Source organism: Choloepus didactylus, chromosome 5 (assembly GCF_015220235.1).
Source record: "Choloepus didactylus isolate mChoDid1 chromosome 5, mChoDid1.pri, whole genome shotgun sequence".
Taxonomy (NCBI): domain Eukaryota; kingdom Metazoa; phylum Chordata; class Mammalia; order Pilosa; family Megalonychidae; genus Choloepus; species Choloepus didactylus.
Window position 1 is genome coordinate 168378510 of NC_051311.1, and position 22267 is coordinate 168400776.

The window sequence follows — 22267 nt, forward strand, 5'->3', positions numbered from 1 at the left end:
TGGGAGGGCACCAGCCTTGTCCGGGGCAGCCCGGCTGACACAGTTCCTGCCGTAGTGCTCTATGCTACAGGGGTTGGGATGGGGGTGGCTGCCCCCTCCAGGGGTCCCTGGGCACCTCTCTCCTGGGCCTAGGCCCCACCATAGAGGCCAGAGGGTAGGTGTACTCCCTGCATCCGTTAAGAAGTTAGAAAAAACAAAGCAAATTTAATCTAAATAAATAAAAGGAAATAATACATATAACTGGAAATTATTGAAATAAAAATAGAAAAAAAAACCCTAAAAAGCTGGTTCTTTGAAAATATGAGTAAAATTAATAAACATCACCTGGACAGATTAAGAAGATAGATAGAAAACACAAAAGTATTGACAAAGAAAGGAGGAGATATAACTACACCTAAAGTCATTAAAAGGAAAGTAAAGGACTATTATGAACAATTTTATGCAACTAAAATTAAACCATTTAGACATAATGGAAAATTTCCTTAAAATACACAAATTGCCAAAACCGACACAAGAAGAAACCAATAATCGGAATGGTCCTATGAAGAAATTAAATTTGTAATTAAAAAAATTTCATATGGAAAACACCAAGTCCAAATGATTTCTGTGCTATCTATCAAACAATTAAGGAAAAAAATAATAATAATCTTCCCCAACTATCTCAGAGAAATAAAAGAGAACAGAATACTTCAGAACTAATTTTATGAAACAGCCTAACTCCAATAATCAAAACCAGACAGTGACGTTAAGGAACAAGGGAAATTTTGGAGCTGGCGAAATTTTTTGTATCTTGATTTGTAGTGATAAGTTCATGACTATAAACATTTGTTAAACTCAGCTCAAACACCAAAGAAAGGTGAATTTTACTGTATGTAAATTAAAACTCAATTAATTAAAAATATGGTATATATACCTAAAGGAATATTATACAGCCATAAAAAGGAATTAACTTCTGATAATTGTGACAACATAGATGAACCTTGAGGACATCATGTTGAGTGAAGTAAGTCAGCCACAAATTAAGAATCCAGAATATACATTAACAGGGGGCAGGGTGGGGATAGGGAATAGGGAGTTAAGGTTTAAAAAAAAATTAAGAGAAATTTCTGAGCCCTGGAGAACAGATCTGTGGCCAGAACCATACCTTGCCTCAAAAAGTGAGCATCAAGGGCAGAGAAGCTTGGAGACACTGATGCACAAACTCCTATCAGTGATGGAAAACGCTTAGGCTGGCAGCAGCCTCCCTCCCTATGTCCAGTGTTCTAACACGTGGATCTTTTTGGTGCTTTAACCAGAGAGGAGGAGGACAAGCACCTGAATGGACATCCCATGGTTAGTGCCCAAGAGAATAAAAGCAAGACCCTCAACACTATCTGGTGGTGTTGGGCCCTTGAAAAGGTGGGTAGAACTTGAGTGAAAGAAACATTCCTGTTTCACATTAGCCAGGAATAAGGACTACAGATATGGTGACCATTTGTTCTGTTTTGTGCCTGCTGCTCAGACATCCACTCTTACTATCAGAAGTGACCCAGTTTGTCAGATAAGTTCAACTATCAGACTTCTGGCTCCAGCCAAGATGAAGCAGCTATTCCTTGCTATTCCTCCCTCTTACAACAAAAAGCCTTGGATATAATACAACAAATATAGGGAAGTCTCTAAATAGTGGAAAGAAAAGAGTGAGTTGGCTAGGGCCCTCAGGAATTGAAGGAATATGTAGCTGTGCCTCCCATATATCCCAAGCGGGGTGCTAGAGATGCCCAAAACCCAGGATGAATAGGTGCAGACAAAGAGGCCTGCCCCTCTTGCAGAACGACCAAGAAAAGGCACAACAGAAATGTTTTTTTGATAATACTCACACACCTAAACAGCAAAGGAAAAATAGCCCAAACTGACAACAGGGCTCATTAGGGAGTCGAATGCCCACCCCAGCTGGCAGCAACAAGCCAGAGTGAGGTGGCAGGAGTTAGTACCTGCTTTTGTAGGGGTGGTGTCAGCAGGGCTCATGGGGAGCTGAAATTCCACCCTCACACAGCAACATTGAGGTGGAATGACCTAGGGCAAAGAAAGCATTGCTAGTCAGCTCTTGGCATCTCCTCCCTCTGCCTGTTCCCTCCTTGATATCAGCAAGACAAGCAGGGAACAGAACATTCAGTCTCACCTGTCAGCTACCAGATGGGATTGAGGCAAGGTGAGGCAAGTGGGACCAGCCAGGGCTCTATTTTATACTAGGGTGGTGTCAGTTAAGCCCAGCAGGGAGCTGAACATATCCCTCCAACTGGATCTGTATACTACACTTCAACAAGGGTGATTACAGGCAAAAAGAAGTATCAATAGAAACCAGGGTCACATTACATAAAACCCAGGGTCCAGGGTACAATGAAAAATTACTTGTTATACCAAGAATCAGAAAATATCACCATGAATGAGAGAAGACAATCAATAGTTGCAACACTGAGATGACACAGGTGTTGGAATTATCAAGGATTTTAATTGTATGATTGCCCTAACTGTAAACAAAACGCAGATCAGCTTCTAGTGTCTACACTGTTTGGTTAAGCCTGCTATCAATATGAATTCCCAATATTTTCCATTTTTAAATAGACATATCTCAAAATAATTCAAATCTCTGGGTACTTTCCTAAATCTCACCACTTCTTTGGAACAAATAATATATTATTTTGATATTTCAGCAATCAAAATTTGAAGAATGCCTAAACTAAACCCATTTAACTAAGTCAAAGCATTTCAGACTTTGAGATATTTAGATTGGTGTTTATCACTATTTATAAACAATTCTTTCTAGAGGTCTTAGCCAAGACATTATGGTAACCAGAGATTACCATTATGCAGAGATTAAATTCATTTCTAAAAACCCCAAAGAATCTACAGAGAAATTTTTAGAATAATAGAGCTTAGCAAGATTGCTGGAAATTAGACAAGTATACAAACAGGAAGAGTTTCATAAAGTTCAGCATTTTAATATTAATTTCTTTTCCCCAAAAGACACTGAAAAGAAAGTGAAAAGCAAGTCATAAACTGGGATATTTATGATACTAACAAAGCTTCAATATCTAGACTATTTGTCAGCATCTAAACTATATGAAGAATTACAACTTATTTTTAAAAAGACAACACAGGAGAAAATAACACAGGAGAAAAATAGGAAAAAGACATGAAAAAGTATGTCACAAAAAAGGAAACATGAAGGGCCCATAAACATACAAAAATGTGCTCAGATTTACTGAGAACGAAAGAAATGCAAATTAAGATCACCAGATACCATTTTACACTTACAGAATGATAGAATGAAAAAGGATGTAGAAGAGCATGAAGTATTATACACTGCTGTTTGAAGTGGTTCTATCATTTTAGAAAAACAATTTGGTATTAAATTATGATGCTGAACAATGCAGAATTCATTACCCACCAATTCTATTACTAGGGAAATACCCCAGAAAAACCCTTAATAGATATGCTAGAACATGTGTGTAAGAATCATATCTGTTAACTTCTGAGACCCTCTTTGTTATTTCCCCCTCTACTCAGGATTCTGGGGACCCTGGGATTTTCAGTGGCATGACCAGTGAGATACTAGCGCCTGGGGTTGCTGGGCTTTGAGGCCAGATCTGGCTGGGCTATTCTGAGACACTGTGAACTATCTGTCTTTTCTTTTGAGCTGGGAGCTGCTGCAGGGAGGAGACCTCCTCTTCAAAGAGCCTCAGAACAGAACTCTGATCCCCAGCAGCCCTCATGGGGATTTATAAAAATCCTTTCTTATCATAATAGAGGAGTCTCGGGAGGAAAAGGAGGTAAATCTGCCATATTTAACAACAGGTTTTCTATATTAAATTCTAAACTTTGCCAGGGTCTAAAACAGACTTGCCCAACTGGGGAAGCCACTTTGTTGAGGTTTACTGGGATGCCTGAGTTCACAAAATTGGTTTCTCCCGGGTCGGAAAACTGAATTCCAAGCTTGGGACTGGGTCCACCACATGGCAATTGCCCAGAGCAGCTTTTCCAAAACACGGGTGCCCACGCTGAGCCTTTTAAAAACAGTTCTAAGGGGACTCCGTCTGCATACCCTGCAAGACGGATTGGTTTCACACGTCCCATCAATTGCTCTGAAGTCCTACCTACTCTTTCATGGACTCTAGGAAGCCATCAGCTTTAAGATGCACTACTGTTTCCTGAGTCACTAGGAAAGAGAAAATGCTGTGAATTCAGCAAGAACAAACCGTTTATTGTTATACACATCCTGACTTTTGTTAAAATGCAAAGAATATGCACCTTGAAATCGATGAAACATTGCGGTTCTTTCGTCACTTTTCGCATCGTGATAATTTATGAAGACGGGCTTCTGCGGCTGAGTAGGGTTTTTCCACCCCGAAAGGGGTCTGACCATCTCTTCTCCAGGCCTCACTGGTGACAGTCAGCTGAGAAGACAAGAACCTTATTCCCTCCTCCTCCCACGTCGCTGGAGGAAAGGCCTATTATCGCGAGAGTTCCGTTCTCCCGGAGCTTCCGCCAACGCCCGGATCCTGTGAGACAGCAAAGGGAGCAGCAGCGGGCGGTCTTCCAAGGCTCCCGCGGTGGACGTAAAATGGCGATGGTACCTTTTGTACGTGAGTCCGCCGATCCCGCGGGCTGTCCCTAGGCTGGCGGAGAGATTCGCTGGCCCAGTCTGGGGCGCGAAGGGACCTCGGCCGCCAGCGGACTCGCAGGGCCGGGGAGAGGAGAGTGCGCTGGCAGCACCCGCCCGCGGATACCAGGTAAAAGTTTTTAATTATGTTATTTTCCATCAATAAAAACCTGCTTGTAGAGATGTTGCTCTAATAATAATTATGCATTAAGAATTCAAAAAGATAGTATGTATTAAGAGAATTGTGAGCAATCTCACGTATTCAAGGTGATTGAAGGTACTTGTATAGGTCTGTTGGAGTATTAGTTCAAGTCTTCCTAATGATTCTGATTAATTTGCATGTTTTTCTGATTTGATCAAAACTTCCCAAAGGGGTGCTAACCTTTCTTTGCTTTATTTTTAAAAATTCTGTTTTATTGAGATATATTCACATATCATACAGTCATCCGTGGTGTGTAATCAACCATTCACAGTACCATCGTATAATTGTGCATTCATCACCCCAATCTATTTTTTGTACATTTTTCTTATACCAGAAAAAACAAAAATAAGAATAAAAAATAAAAGTAAAAAAGAGCACCCAAATCGTTACCCCCCCTCCCAGCCTATTTTTCATTTAGTTCTTGTCCCCATATTTCTACTCATCCATCCATATACTGGATAAAGTGAGTGTGATCACAAGGCTTTCCCAATCACACTATTACCACTTTTAAGCTACATTGTTATACAGTCCTCTTCAAGGGTCAAGGCTACTGGGTTGCAGTTTGATAATTTCAGCTATTTGCTTCTAGCTATTCCAATACATTAAAACCTAAGGGGTTATCCATATAGTGTGTAAGAGTGCCCACCAGAGTGGCCTGTTGACTCTGTTTGTAATTTCTCACCCACAGAAACTTTATTTTGTTTCATTTTGCATCCCCCTTTTGGTCAAGAAGATGTTCTCAGTCCCGCAATGTCGGGTCCAGATTCATCCTCAGGAGTCATATTCTGCATTGCCGGAGAGATTTACACCTCTGGGAGTCAGAACCCACATGGGGGGTAGGCAGTGAGTTCACCTGCTGAATTGGGTTAGCTAGAGAGAGAGGGCCACATCTGAGCAACAAAGAGGTACTCAAGGGGAGAGTCTTAGGCACAATTATAAGCAGGTTTAGCCTCTCCTTTGCAGTAACAAGCTTCATAAGGGCAAGCCCCAAGATAGAGGGCTTTGCGTACAAAACTGCCAGTCCTCAATGTTTGTGAGAACATCAGCAACAATCCAGGTGAGGAAGTCCAACACTTCTGCATTTTCCCCCAGCTCCTCAGGGAGGCCCTGCATATATATTTTGATTCTCGACCCAAATTACTTTGGGCTGTATGGCTATTTCACACTAACCTATACAAACCTACCTGGTCTCACTTCCTACTAAAAGTTCCAGGTACTTGTGGTATTTGAATAAACTGTAAGAGTTAAATTGTTTTGGAACTATAGATCTTGAACCAAATAAACATGTCTTCCCTTGGTCTCACATGGAAGTTGAAGTTTTAAAACATAGTATTGTCCTGTACCCTTTAGCCTGATTTGCCCTAGTCCTAACCAGATGTGCTTCATTCATATCTCTAACTGAAGTCTGGACTCTTTTTCAGCTTTTTAAACAGTTGCTGAATGTGCTAATACTGACATTCATATCTGCCAAGCTCTGGCTTTGAGTTTCAGGTGTCACACAGAAACCCCAAGTTCCAGGGATCGACAGGTTATACACAGAGCATCTCAAAATCTTAGAGATAGCCCTTACAATTCAGGAATAGATGTAACTATAATAGCTTACGATCTAGGGACCATTACGATAAGTGTTCCCCTGATAAGCTGTGCTCTAAGATTCAATTCTGAGTTTGCACATTGTAGTTAGTCCATATTGGTAGGGCATTATAGTGTTTGCCTTTTTTTCTGGCGTAGTTCACTCAAAATGCTGTCTACAGGATCCATTCACCTCATTGCCATATCTCTCCCTTATCCCCCTCTCATACACATTTAACTTTGGTATATTGCTTTTGTTACATTTAATGGAGGCATATTGCAATGTTTCTGTTGAACTTGTAATCAAACTAGATTTAGTTTGCTTTCATTATGGTTTTTCCCAAATACCATCCCTTTATCACACTCTGCCTCATTGACAGTCATTTGTTCTCCCACAGGTGAAAACATTTTTATGTTTGTACATTTAGTAACAGCCATTGGCCACTCCAGTTTTTGCCAAGTTATACAGTCCCAGTGTTTATTATGTCTTTACCTCTGGTGTCATACATTCCCCTATCCCACCTCTTTCAGCTTTACTCACGGACATCTTTGTTCTGTGTACTTACAATATTGTGCTACCATCACACAGTATTATGCTACCTATTTCTGTATCTAAGCAATCAATCCTGATGAACATTCTGTAGTCCTTCAGCATCAAAGGCCTGATCTCTACCCTCTTTCTATCTCCTGGTAGTCTTTGTTATCAGCTTTTAACTCTCAAATTTGCTCATTAATGTTAGTTCATATTACTGAGACCATATAGTATTTGTCCTTTTGTTTTGGCTAACTTCATTCAACATAATGTCCTCAAAGTTTATCCATGTTATTATATGTTCCATGTCTTTGTTCTGTCTTACAGCTGCATAATATTCCATCGTGTGTATATACCACAGTTTGTTTATCCACTCACCCGTTGATGGACATTTGGGCTGCTTCCATCTCTTGGCAATCATGAATAATGCCACAATAAACATGGGTTTACAAATGTCTGTAACTTTCAGTTCCTTTGAGTATATACCTAGCAGTGGAATAGCTGGGTCATATGGCAAGTCTATACTTAGCTTCCTGAGGAACCTCCACACTGTCTTCCAGAGTGGTTGCACTGTTGTACATTCCCGCCAACAATGAATAAGTGTACCTCTTTCTCCACATCCTCTCCAGCACTTGTAATTTTATGTTTTTTTGGATAATGGCCATTCTGGTAGGTGTGAGATGATATCTCATTGTGGTTTGGATTTGCATTTCCCTAATAGCCAGTGCAGTTGAGCATTTTTAAATATGTTTTTGAGCCATTTGTATTTCCTCTTCAGAAAAGTGTCTGTCAATGTCTTTTGCCCATTTTTTAATTGGGTTGTTTGTCTTTCTGTTGTTGAGTTGTAGGATCGCTTTATATATTCGGGATACTAAACCCTTATCTGATATGTGGTTTCCAAATATTGTCTCCAATTGTGTAGGCTGCCTTGTTACCTTTCTGACAAAGTCCTTTGATGTACAAAAGTGTTTAATTTTGAGGAGATCCCATTTGTCAGTTTGTTCTTTGGTTGCTTGCAGTTTGGGTATAAGGTCTAGGAAAACCACTTCCTATTACATGATCTTTTAAGATTTTGCCCTACATATTCTTCTAAGAGTCATGTTGTCTTAGGACTAATGTTTAGGTTTTTGATCCATTTTGAGTTAATTTTTGTATAAGGTGTGAGATAGGAGTCCTCTTTCATTCTTTTGGAAATGGATATCCAGTTCTCCAAACACCATTTATTGAAGAGGCAGCTCTGTCCCAGTTGCTTTGGCTTGACTGCCTTATCGAAGATCAATTGTCCGTAGATGCAGGGGCCTATTTCTGAACACTCAATTCAATTACATTGGTCAGTATATCTAACCTTATGCCAGTCTCATGCTGTTTTGAGCACTGTAGCTTTGTAATATGCTTCAAAGTCAGGTAGTGTGAGACCTCCCACTTCATTCTTCTTTCTCAAGATATTTTTGGCTATTTGGGACACTTTGTCCTTCCAAATCAGTTTGGTTATTGGTTTTTCTATTTCTGCAAAGTAAGTTGTTGGAATTTTAATTGGTATTGCATTGAATATATAAATCAGTTTCGATAGAATTGACATCTTAATTATATTTAGTCTTCCAATCAATGAACATGGTATGTTCTTCCATTTTTTGAGGTCCTGTTTGACTTCTTTTATCAGTTTCGTGTAGTTTTCTCTATATAGATCTTTTGTACCCGTTGTTAACTTTATTCCTAAATACTTGATTCTTTTGGTTGACAATATAAATGGAATTTTTTTCTTGATTTCTTCCTCTTGTTGCACGTTACTTGTGTATAAGAACACTACAGATTTTGCATGTTGATCTTGTAGCCTGCCACTTTGCTATATTCATTGATTAGTTCTAATAGCTTTGCTGTAGATTTTTTCTGAATTTTCTACATGTAGAATCATGTCATCTGCAAAACAGTGAAAGTTTTACTTCTTCCTCTCCAATTTGGATGCCTTTTATTTCTTTATCTTGCTAGTTAGAACTTCCACACAAAGTTGAATAACAATGGTGACAGTTGACATCCCTGTCTTGTTCCTGATCTAAGAGGGAAAGCTTTCAGTCTTTCCCCATTGAATATGATGTTAGCTGTGGGTTTTATCATATTGAGAAAGTTCCCTTCTATTCCTGTCCTTTGAAGTGTTTTCATCAAGAAAGGATGCTGAATTTTGTCAAATGCCTTTTCTGCATCGATCAAGATGATCATGTGGTCTGCTTTGATTTATTGATGTGATGTATTACATTAATTGATTTTCTTGTGTTGAATGAACCTTGCATACCTGGAATAAATCCCGCCTGGTCATGGTGTGTTATTCTTTTAAGGTGATGCTGGATTTGATTTCCAAGTATTTTGTTGAGGATTTTTGCATCTATATTCATTTAAGAGATTGGTTATAATTTTCTTTTTTTGTGGTATCTTTGTCTGATCTTGGTATTAGGGTGATGTTGGCTTCATAGAATGAGTTGGGTTGCTTTCTCTCCTGTTTAATTTTATAAGAATTTGAGCAGGATTGGTACTGAGTCTTTCTTGAATGCTTGGTAGAATTCATATGTGAAACCATCTGGTCCTGGGCTTTTCTTTTCTGGGAGTTTTTTGATGACCAACTCAATCTCTTTACTTGTGATTGGTTTGTTGAAGTCATCTACTTCTCAAGTCAGTGTTGGTTGTTTATGCTGTTCTAGGAAGTTCTCTATTTCGTCTCAGTTTTCTAGTTTATTAGCATACAGTTGCTCATAATATCTTCTCCTTATCTCCTTTATTTCTGCAGGGTCAGTAGTTATGTCTCCTTTCCCATTTCTTATTGCATTTATTTGCATCCTCTCTCCCTCTCCCTCTCTCTCTCTCTCTCTCCCTCTCCCTCTCTCTCTTTTTGTTAGCCTAGCTAGGAGTCCATCAATTTTATTGATTTTTCTCAAAGAACCAGCTCTGGTTTTGTTGATTCTCTCTATTGTTCTCCTGTTCTCATTTTCATTTATTTTTACCCTAATTTTTGTTATTTCTTTCCTTCTGTTTGCTCGTCTTTCTCTGGTTCCTCCAGATAAACAGCTAATTCCTCAAATTTTGCTCGTTTTTAATATAGGCATGTAGGGCAATAAACTTCCCTCTCAGCACTGCCTTTGCTGCATCGCGTAAGTTTTGATATGTTGTGTTTTCATTGTCATTTGCTTTGAGATTTTTTACTAATTTCTCTTGTAATTTCTTCCTTTACCCACTTATTTTCTATGAATTTGTTGTTTAGCCTCCATATATTTGTGAATTTTGCAATCTTCTGCCTGTTATTTATTTCTAACTTCATTCCATTATCATCCCAGAAAGTGTTTCGTATAATATCAGTATTTTTTTATTTGTTGAGACTTGCTGTATGACCAAACATGTGGTCTGTCCTAGAGAATGTTCCAGGAGCACTTGAGAAAAATGTGTATCCTGCTGTTGTGGGGTGTAGTGTTCTAAGAAATGTCTGGCAAGTCTAGTTCATTTATCATAGAATTCAAGTCTCCATTTTTTTTTAATTGATACTCAGTGTAGAAGTTCTATCCATTGATGTGAATAGTGTATTGATGTCTCCAGCTATTATTGTAGAAGTATCTACTTCTCCTTTCAGTGTTCTCATTGTTTGCCTCATGAATTTTGGTGCACTCTGACTTGGTGCATAAATATTTGTGATTGTTATGTTTTCTTGACAAATTGACCCCTTTATTAATGTATAGTGTCCTTTTTCTCTTTTAGTTGTTTTACTTTTGATGTTTAATTTGTCTGATATTAATATAGCTACTCCCGCTCTTTTTCTGGTTACTCTTTGCATGAAATCTTTTTCTAACCTTTCACTTTCAGCCTATTTTTGCCCTTCTGTCTAAAGTGAGTTTCTTGTAGACAGCATATAGGTGGGTCCTATTTTTTAATCCATTCTACTAGTGTGTGTCTTTTTATTGGGGAGTTTAATCCATAACATTTAGTGTTAGTACTCTCTTCTACCATTTTGTCTTTTGGATTTTATATGTTATGCACACTTTTTCTCTCTCTCCTTTTACCCTTCCTGATAATCTTCATTTCTATGCCCTTTTCCAAACCTCTGTCTCCTGTCTTTTCCTATCAACCTGTAGCACTCCCTTTAGTATTTCTTGTAGCAGTGGTCTCTTATTCACAAGCTCTCAATGTCTGTTTGTCTGAAAATATATTAATCTCTCTCTCATTTTTGCAGGACAGTTTTGCCAGATATAGAATTCTTGGTTGGCAGTTCTTCTCTTTCAGTATGTTAAATGTATCATACCACTTTGTTCTCGCCTCCATGGTTTCTGTGGAGAAATCTGTATAGTCTTATCAAGCTTCCCTTGTGGTGAATTGATTTTCTCTTGCTGCTTTCAGAATTCTCTCTGTCTTTGACATTGGACAATCTAATCAGTAAGTGTCTTGGAGTACGTCTATTGAGCTCTATTCTTTTGGGGTTCGCTGTACTTCTTGAATCTGTAATTTTCTGTCTTTCATAATAGTTGGGAAATTTTCACTGGTTATTTCTTCTGTTATTCTTTTTGCCCCTTTTCCCTTCTCTTCTCCTTCTGGGACACCCATAACACATATATTCGTGTGCTTCATGTTGTCACTCAGCTCCTTGAGACCCTGCTCATATTTTTCCATTCTTTTCACCATCTGTTCTTTTGTGTATGTGAATTCAAATGTCGTGTCTTCCAATTCACTGATCCTTTCTTCTGCCCATTTAAATCTACTGTTATATCCCTCCATTGTGTTTTTCATCTCCTCCGTTTTGGCCTTCATTCCCATAAGTTCTGCTATTTGTTTTTTGAAGTTTATGAATTCTTCTTTATGGTCATCCAGTGTCTTTATATCCTTCATATCCTTTGTATCCTTTATATGTGCTCTCTGTTCATTGAATTGATTTTTGAATTGATTTAGGAGATTTGTTTGAACATCTATAATTAGTTTTTCCCTCAGTTCATTGAATTGATTCAGCATTAGTTCTCTCAACTCCTTTATCTCGGTTTATCTGTTAGTTTATTCCTTTGGCTGGTCCATATTTTTGTGGAGCTCATTTTCACTCTTTTACCAAGGGTTTTCTTGTCTGTTTGCTTTGTTCTCTAACCTTTGGTGTTCAGTTTAGCTTATTCTAGAACTCTAACTTTGGTTCTATTTATTTGATCAGAATTTTTCACACTTGTTTTTCTGTTTCTTGCCCTGCCTCTGTGTATCCTTTTTATGAGAGGATCTCCTTGGATATAGTGAACCCCAGTCAGGTTTTCCCAGTCCAGAGAGGCCCAGGTCTCAGGAGAAGGATATGGAGTTTCCCTGCAAATGTGACCCTCCTGCAAAGCCTTTAGACTCTGTGCTTTTCCTATCCTGTCCAGCAGGTGTTGCTTGCCAGTCTGCAGCTCCCCCACCAGTATAAGGAGGTGTGGAGCTTTTAGTTACCCCAGTGACCCTGAACTTGTCGGGGGCATAGCTGACTGAAGTTGGTTTCTGAATTCTGGCCCCTGGGGTCTGAATTTCCTGAGGGAGGGCTGCCAATTGACCTGGACAACACCCCCTTTTCCTTGGGGGTGTTTGGCCCTTTAGGGAATTGTCTTCCACACCAGCCTCATTACTTTGTGTGTCAGAGCTATCTTAGCTCTGCTCTTGCCTGGGTCCAGCAGCCAATTGCAAGTCTCTAAGGCTTTCTGTAATGGGCTACCTAGACTAGTTATTAAAAAAGAGAGAGAGAGAGAAAAAGATTAAAAATGGAAAAAGGAAGAGAAAGGTCCATAATAGATTATTTAAAGAAAAGCTCTTTGTCTTATTATCTCTTCTTATTCTATAGTTACTCTGAGACAACTTTAATTCTTCCTTTGCAGGGGACAGGGTTGACACTGGAGTTCTGATGGACTATTGAAATGCAAAAAGATAAGGAGTTGGAGAGCAATTGAGAGGAAACAAGAAACCAGAAAAACCAGCTTTTCAGAGAAGGTCCCTGGTTTCCCTAGTTTGCATATGTGCCTCATTCTTTTGGAGCCAGCCCTTCTCTGTATTATGTTCACCCCCAAGTCCAAAAGTCTCTCTCTCTCTCTCTCTCTTTTTTTTTTTTTTCTGTTTTTGCTAGCCCTGTCTCCTCTCCACTGGGCTGACTGTTCACAGATTCTCCAGTGTCTGGTCCCAATTTATAGATGGAGTTTTTATTCAGCAGTCTGAGTTTGTTAATCAGTTCTGCAGCTGGGGCCAGGTTGAGCCTCCCTCCTGGTTCCCAGCACTGATGTCCCTCTCCTTCCTTGGGAAACGAACCACAAAACAGTCTGCCATGCCTGGCAGGGAAGGGTGCAGGCCCCCGGCTGCAGAAACTTACAGGTTTCTCTGGTCTCAGCTGCTCCACGTGTTCGAGACTGTTGTATGATGCTTCACTGATCACAGATTTCCCTGAGGTGTCTGTTCCACACAGTTCCTGGCTATCTTAACTTTTCTTTTGAAAGCATGGGAGAGTTATCAGTTCATAATAATCTTATGTGAAACCTTAATGTACATCCTACAAGATACTAAGAACTTGGAATGTACTATTTCTCACAAAATATTACATAAGAGATAGTCGTAATTATTTTTGACATTAATACATGAGAAATCTTAGACAAAGAGACAATAAGCAACATGACAAATTATGAGAATTACTAAAAGTTGCAACTCAGTCATTCACAGGATTAGTGGTTATAAGCTTAAGTAATAAGTGGGTCCTCTTATTTTTCCCACTTTACAGAGTGGAAAATGATAGCATAGAAAGGCCAAGTCACCCCAGAACTCTCATGTCATTGTTCAGTTTTTCTCCTTTAGCTTTCCTTCTGGTGACATACAAGACCCTAGTCTTCTTTCAACTGTACTCACCATCAGCTTTGTTAACTTACTTATTGTATTGTGCTACCATCATACACTATTATGCTATCCATTTCCAACCCTTTACAATCAACCTTATTAAATATTCTGTACTCCTTAACCATCAATTGCCCAATTTCTACCATCTATCTCCTGATAGTCTGTGCTCTCAAATATAAGTCTCAGAGTTTGCTCATTATTGTTAGTTCATACTAGTTAGACCATAAAATATTTCTCCTTTTCTTTCTGGCTTATTTACTCAACACAATGTCCTCAGGGTTCATCTGTAATGTTGCATGCCTCATGACTTCATTCCTTCTTACCACTGCATAGTATTCCATTGTATTTATATACCAGTTTGTGGTCCATCAGTTGATGAACATTTGGGTTGTTTCCATCTATTGGAAATCATGCATAATGCCACTACTAACAGTGTGAAAATGTAAATTTGAGTCCCTGCTTTCAGTTCTTCCAAGTATATACCTAGTAATGAGATTGCTGGATCATATGAAAATTTATACTTAGCTTCCTGAGGAATCACCAAACTGCCTTCCAGAGTGGCTGCACCATTTTACATTCCCAACAGTGAATAAGGGTACCTATTTCTCCACATCCTTTCTAGCACTTGCAGTTTTGTGTTTTTTTGATAATGATTATTCTAATAAGTGTGAAATGGTATTTCACTATGGTTTTTGTATGCATTTCCCTGACAGCTAGTGAAGTTGAGCATCTTTTCATATGCTTTTTAGCCATTTGTGGTTCTTTGGAAAAGTGTCTGTGTCTTTTGCCCATTTTTTAATTGGGTGAATTGTATTTTTCTTGTTGAGTTGTAGGATTTCTGTATATGTTCTGGATATTGAACCCTTATCTGATAGGTAGTTTCAAAATATTTTCTCCCGTTGAGTAGTCTGCCTTTTTATTTTCTTGACAAAGTATGTTGCACAAAAGTGTTCAATTTTGAGGAGTTTATGGTTCTATCTCTAATGTGTTAGGACTTTGATCTATGTTAATTTCTGTATAATATATGAGATAAGGATTCTCTTTCATTTTATTGGATATGGACATCAAGTTTTCTAAGCACTTGTTGTTGAAGAGGTTGATCTGCCCCAGTTGGGTGGACTTGGCTGCCTAATCAAAAATCAATGGGCTGATTTTCAGTTCCCAGCACTCTGACCCAGACAAGGGTGGAGACAGCACAGGCAGAGTATTCAAATGCTAATGACCTCTCCCTAGGGGGTTATCTTCCCTAAGAGGAAAGAGGTAGGGCCCAGTTCTACTACCCACCTTCCATTCAGAACCAGACCCCAGAGCCTGGGGGAAAACAGCCACAGGCCACATCTCCTTCCACTAGTCTGGAGCTACAGGCTGACAGGTGCCACCTGCTGGGCAGAAAAGCAAAGTGACTTGAGGCCTCACAGGATGTGCCAATCTTCTAAGACACCCTCAGGGAAACAGGATACTATTCCCTCCTTCGAAGACCTGAGCCTGTTCTGATCTGGGAAATCCTGGTTGGGGTAACCAAGGAAACCAGATGCCTAGACAACAGAAAACTACAACCTACACTAAGAAAAATGAAGTTATGGCCCAAAGGAACAAACACACTTTAACTGAGATATAGGATTTTAAACAACTAATACTAAATCAATTCAAAGAGTTTTGGGAAGATATGGCAAAAGAGATCAACCATATAATGAAAACACTGGGCATACTTAAGGTAGAAAATGGAAGTTCAAAAAAACAACTGGCGGAATCTATGAAAATGAAAGGCACAACACAAGAGATGAAAGACACAATGGAAACATACAACAGCAGATCTCAAGAGGCAAAAGAAAACACCCAGGAACTGGAGAATAAGGCACCTGAAAGCCTACACACAAAAGAACAGACAGAGAAAAGAATGGAAAAATATGAGCAACGTCTATGGGAACTTAAGGACAAAATGAAAAGCAAGAATGTACATGTCATTGGTGTCCCAGAAGGAGAAGAGAAGGGAAAAGGAGCAGAAGCAATAATAGAGGAAATAATCAATGAAAATTTCCCATCTCTTATGAAAGACAGAAAATTATGGATCCAAGAAGTGCAGCGTACCCCAAACAGAATAGATTTGCATAGCCCTATGCCAAGAAACTTAACCAGATTATCAAATGTTAAAAATAAAGAGAGAATCCTGAAAGCAGCAAGAGAAAAGCGATTCATCACATACAAAGGAAGCTTGATAAGACTATGTGTGGATTTCTCAGTAGAAAGCATGGAGGCAAGAAGGAAGTCGGTTGATATATTTAAGATACTGAAAGAGAAAAACCACCAACCAAGTATCCTGCATCCAGCAAAACTGTCCTTCAAGTATGTGGGAGAGTTTAAAATATTCTCTTACAAACAGACAATGACAGAGTTTATGAACAAGATACCTGCTCTACAGGAAACACTAAAGGAAGCACTGCAGACAAAAAGGAAAAGACAGGAGTGAGAGATTTGGGAAACAAATTTGGGGGATAGTAGCACAGCAATGTACACTGAAAAAAGATAACTGTGAACATGGTTGAAAGGAAGGTTAGGACCATGTGGGACACCAGAACAGAAGAGGAAAGATAAAGACTCAGACTGTATAACTCAGTGGAACCTAGGGTGCTCAATGATTGTAATAAAAGGTACACATATGTTTTTACATGAGATAGAACAAATGAATGTCAACTTTGCAAGCTGTTAAAAATAGGGTGGGATTGGGGGGAAATACAATCAATGCAAACTAGAGACTATAATTAACAAAAACATTGTATTATGCTTCCTTTAATTTAACAAAGGCAATATACCAAAGCTAAATGCATATGGCGGGGGCATAGGGGAAGGGTATGGGACTCCTGGCATTGGTGATGTTTTCTGACTCTATTCTACTTTAGTTTAATGCTGTCTTTCATTTTGTTGCTTTCTAGCTGTTAGGTGTTTTTTTTTTTCTTTCTCTTTTTTCTTTTTCTTTTGTCCCTCTACCTTCTTTGACTCTTTCTCCTTCTTTGTGGAAGAAATGGAGATGTCCTTATATAGATAGTGGTGATGGTGCTGAATACATAAATATGTGATTATACAGGGAGCCAACAATTGTTTACTTACAACGGGATGTATGGTGTGTGAACAAAACCATCTTAAAAAAATGGGTTGATGAAGAAACCTTGAGGGCACAATATTGAGTGAAGGAAGACAGACGCATGAGGACAAATATTGCAGGGTCTCAACTGATATGAAGTAATTATAGTATGTGTACTGAGAGACATGAAATATAAGTTACCAGGATATAGAATGAGGGTAAAGAATGGGGAGTAGTTGCTTGTTATGAACAGAATGTTCAGCTAGGGTGAACTTAAACATTTGGAAATGGACAGAGGTGATAGTAGCACATTGTGAGAATAGCTAACAGTGCTGAATGGTGTGTGAAGGTGGTGGAAAGGGTAAGCTCAGAGTCAAGTATGTCACCAGAAGGAAAGTTGGAGGTTAAAAGATGGGAATGTATGAAACAGTGAATCTTTTGGTGGACAATGTCTTTGATTAACTATACAAAAATTAGAAATCTCTCTCATGAACTAGAACAAATGTATGACACTACAACTAGGAGTTAATAATAAGCATGTAGGAAAATATATATACCTATTGCAAACTATATACTACAGTTAGTAGTATTTTAACATTCTTTCATCAACAGTAACAAATGTACTATACCAAAACTATGAATCAGTAATGGGGGGGGTGGGTAGGGGTATGGGAGGATTTGAGTTTCCTCTTTGTCTTTATTTCTTTTCTGGAGTAATGCAAATGTTCTAAAAATTGAAAAAAAAATTGTGTTGATGAATGCATAGCTGCATGATGATACCATGGACAATTGATTGTACACTTTGGATCTTTGGATAATTGTATTGTTTGTGAACAATCTCAATAAAATAATAATAAAAAAACCAGTTGGCTGAAGATGACAGGGATTTTTCTGCATTTTCTGTTTGATTCTAGTGGTGAATGTATCTGTCCTTAAGCCAATACCATGCTGTTTTGATGACTGTAGCTTTGTAATATACTTTAAGGTCAGGAAGTGTGTGACATTGAACATTTTTCTATCACAAGATGTTTTTAGCTGTTTGGGGCCCCATGCCCTTCCAAATAAATTTGGTTGTTGGTTTTTCTATATCTCCAAAGTAAGCTCTTTATATTTTGATTGGTATTGTATTGCATCTATAAATCAATTTAGTTAGAACAGACATCTTAAAGACATTTATGCTTCCAATCCATGAACATGGAATGTCCTTCCATTTACTTAGGTCTCCTTTCTTTCTTTCTTTCTTTTTTTTTTTTTTAAGTAATATTTTGTACTTTTCTGTGTATATGTCCTTTATATCTTTGGTTAAGTTTATTTCTAGATATTTGATTCTTTCCATTTCTTTTGTAAATGAAAATTTTTTTTCTTGATTACCTTCTTGAATAGCTTATTATTACTTTAGAGAAACACAACTGATGTTTTTTTTTCTTTTGGTAGGGAAGCATTAGTTAATTTTTTTAAATATATATTTTTTATTGTGAAAGATAACATAAAGAAAAGTGATAATTCTCAAAGTACAATTTAACAAGTAGTGAGAGAGCAAATTTCAAAGAATGTGGGTTACAGTTCCACAATTTCAGCTAATTCCTATTGTGAAGTATAACATACATATGGAAATGTAATAACATTGAAAGTATGTTTTAACAAGTAGCCATGAAGCAAATTTCAAAGCATGTTATATGTTAACAGTACTTTATTTGTTATTTATCTCCTTCTAGCTATTCTAGTACCCCAGAAAGTAAAAATAAAAACAAATTGTGTATTCAGTATTCATAATCCTCTGTTAAGTACTATCTTGTCACTTGGTACTCCCCTCTCTCATTTGATCACTATCTCAATCATCAGGGATGTACGGGTAGTGACCACCCTAACTTGTTTATATTGAAAAGGGATGTTGGCTTTATGGGGAAGGGGGATGCATCTGGTTGTTCTTGGAGAGGCAACAGCCTCTGGGTTTTGGGACTTATCCGGCATAGGAACACTCTCAGAGATTTAAGTTTCTGAAAAGTAAACTTAATGATTGAAACTTTTATAGAGTTTCATAAAAGGACCTATGTATTCTTGAGTATTTTCAGGAATACTGTTGATTAGGCCTGGCATACCATGGGAATTCGGAATATATAGGTGGAGCTTGCATACGAGTAACCTCCAGGATAGCCTCTCGACTTTTTGAAATCTTTTAGCCACTGAAACCTTATTTTGTTACCTTTCTTTTCCCCTTTCTGGTCAAAAAGTCATTTTCAATTCTCTGATGCTGGAGCCAGGCTCATTCCTGGGAGTCGTGTCCCATGTCACCAGGGAGATTCACTCCCCTGGGAGTCATGTCCCACTTAGGGGACAGGGTAATGAATTTATTTGCAGAGCTGGCCCTACAGAGAGAAAGGCCACATATGACTGAAAAAAAGTTCTCTGGAGGTGACTCCTAGGTGTAATTACAGGTAGGCTTAGCCTCCCCTTTACAGCTGTAAGTTTCATTGGAGCAAGCCTCAAGATTGAGACTTGATTTATTAGGTAGGGTGTTTCTAATTTCACGTAATATATATTCTGTCCAAGATAAACAGTGTCTCACAGTATTGTCACTTAGTTGTACAGTCATCTTCACTCTCAATTTTAAGCAATTATCATAACCCAAAACACCCCAAAGCTCTTATCCAGCTCTGAGTTCTTTATCCCTAGTATTAGTGTGGTACTGTAAGGTATTCCTATTAAATGCTGTCTTTAATATGCAATAGGTAATTTTTCCCATATACCATTCTGTTGTTACCTCATTGTACCATTATCATACCTTAGAAGTATATGCAAGCACTTATTTATTTTTGTAATGCTAATTTGTGGGATAAATACCTTTAAAGAACCCCTTTCAATCATGTTTGCCTTCAGTGTGACACTGATACTTATAATCCCATTAACGAATTATCATCACATCTTCTGTTCTCATACCTTGAAGTTCACCCTCATTACCATGTCTGTACATGTTGGGTAATCATTCCCCCTTTACTGAATTCCATCTATCTCTAGTTCCTGTATATTCTATATCATAAGATACTAATTAAACATTGTTCAGGGAGTTCATATTAGTCATAACATACAATGTCTCTCCTTTTGTGTCCGAGTTATTTCACTCAGCATTATGTCTTCAAGGTTTAGCCATGTTCTCATATGTTTCAGATCTTATTCTTTCTTACTGCAGCATGGTAGTCCATCATATGTATATACCACATTTTGTTTATCCACTCATCTGTTTAAGAACACTTGGGTTGTTTCCATCTCTTGGCAGCTGTGAACAATGCCACTATGAACATTGGTGTGCAAATGTCTGTTCATGTCACTGCTTTCAGATCTTCTGGATACCAAGAAGTGAAATTGCCAGATCATAGGGTAACTCGGTATCTAGTATTCTGAGGAACCGCCAAACTGTCGTCCACAGCAGCTGTACCATCATACAGCCCCACCAGCTATGAATAAGAGTACCAGTTTCTCCAGATCCTCTCCAGCATTTGTAGTTTTGTTTAATGGCAGCCATTCTTATTGGTGTGAAATGATATCTCATTGTGGTTTTGATTTGTATTTCCCTAATAACTAGTAAAGATGAACATTTTTCCATGTTTTTTAGCCATTTGTATTTCCTCTGGAAAAATGTCTTCATATCTTTTGCCCATTTTATAATTGGGCTGTTTGTACTGTTGAGTTGTAGGATTTCTATATATATGCTGGATATTGGTCTCTTATCAGATATATGATTTCCAAATATTTTCTCCTATTGAGTTGGCTGCCTCTTCACCTTTTTGACAAAGTCCTTTGAGGTACTGAAGCTTTCAATTTTTAAGAGTTCCCATTTATCTAATTTTTTCTTTCTTTGCTTGTACTTTTTTATGTAAGCCTAAGAAGCTTCCTCATATTACTAGGTCTTGAAGATGTTTCCCCTGTCTCTTATAGTTAGATTTTTGATCCACTTTGAGTTGTTTTATATATGGTATGAGGTAGGAGCCCTCTTTCATTCTTGGGATATGGATATCCAGTTCTCCCATCCCCATTTGTTGGAGACTGTTCTGTCCCAGGTCAGTGAATTTGGGGGCTTTATAAAAAATCAGTTGGCCATAGATCTTGAGGTCTATTTTGGAGCTCTAGATTTGATTCCATTGTTCAATATGTCTATCTCTGGGCCACTACACTGCTCTTTTGACCACTGTGTCTTTATTATTGTAGGCTTTAAAGTCAGGAAGTGTAAGTGCTCCCACTTCTTTTTTTAGAATACTTTTAGCTATCAGGACCCTTTCCTTTCTGCATAAATTTGATAACTAGCTTTTCCAACTCTGCAAATTAGGTTGTTGGAATTTTGATTGGAATTGGATGAATCTGGGTAGAATTGACATCTTAACAATGTTTAGCCTTCCTGTCCATGAACACGGTATGTCTTTCCATCTCTTTAGATCCCCTTTTATTTATTTTACTAAAGTTATGTACTTTTCTGTGTAGAGTTCTTTTACACCCTTGGTTCAGTTTATTCCTAGGTACTTGATGTTTTTATTTGCTCTTGTGAATGGAAGTTTTTTCTTGGTTGCCTCTTCAGTTAGGTTGTTACTAGTATATAGTAACATTACTGACTTATGTGCAGTAATCTTGTATCCCACCACTCTGCTGAATTTGTTCATTAGCTCAAGTAGCTTTGTCCTTTTCAGGATTTTCCAACTATACAATCATATCCTCAAATAATGACAATTTTGCTTCTTCCGTTCCAATTTGGATGCCTTTTATGTCTTTGTCTTGCCAGATTGCTCTTGCTAGAACTTCTAGCACAATGTTGAATAATGGTGGTGACAGCAGGCATCCTTGCCTTGCTCCTGATATTAGGGTGAAGGCTTTCAATCTCTCCCCATTGAGTACCTTTATCATATTGAGGAAGTTTCCTTCAGTTCCTACCTTTTGAAGTGTTTTTATCAAAAAGGGATGCCCCTCCCTCTCTCTTTCTCTGTAATATTCCACTTATAAAGGACTCCACAAGAGGATTAAGACCCATCCTGAATGAGGTGGGTCTGAAAGTCTATTTTATCTGATATTCATATAAGTACCCCAGCTCTCTTTTGGTTGTTACTTGCATGGTATATAGTTTTTCTATCCTTTCACTTTCAACCTAGTTATGTCTTTGAATTTAAGATGTGCCACTTGTATACAGGATACATTTGGAATCTGCTTTTTTTTTTACCTGTCCTCCTAGTCTCTGCCTTTTGGCTGGAGAGTGATTCCATTTACATTTTTTTTTTTAATTCAGTTTTATTGAAATATATTCACAAACCATACAGTCATCCATGGTATACAATCAACTGTTCACAGTATGATCATATAGTTATGCGTTCATCACCACACTCTATTTCTGAACATTTTCCTTACATCAGAAAG

At 38.2% G+C, this 22267-nt stretch overlaps 1 protein-coding gene across 5 annotated transcripts in view; it reads left to right on the top strand.

The window, feature by feature from the left end:
• The first annotated feature begins 4534 nt into the window (after positions 1-4534).
• Positions 4535-22267, top strand: part of LOC119534705 (zinc finger protein 596-like) — a 78061-nt gene continuing 60328 nt past the window's right edge. For all 5 annotated transcript variants that reach the window (XR_005217102.1, XR_005217103.1, XR_005217104.1 and 2 more), the window contains exon 1: positions 4535-4769. The gene's annotated coding sequence lies outside the window, so the exon portion shown is untranslated. The remainder of the gene's footprint in view (positions 4770-22267) is intronic.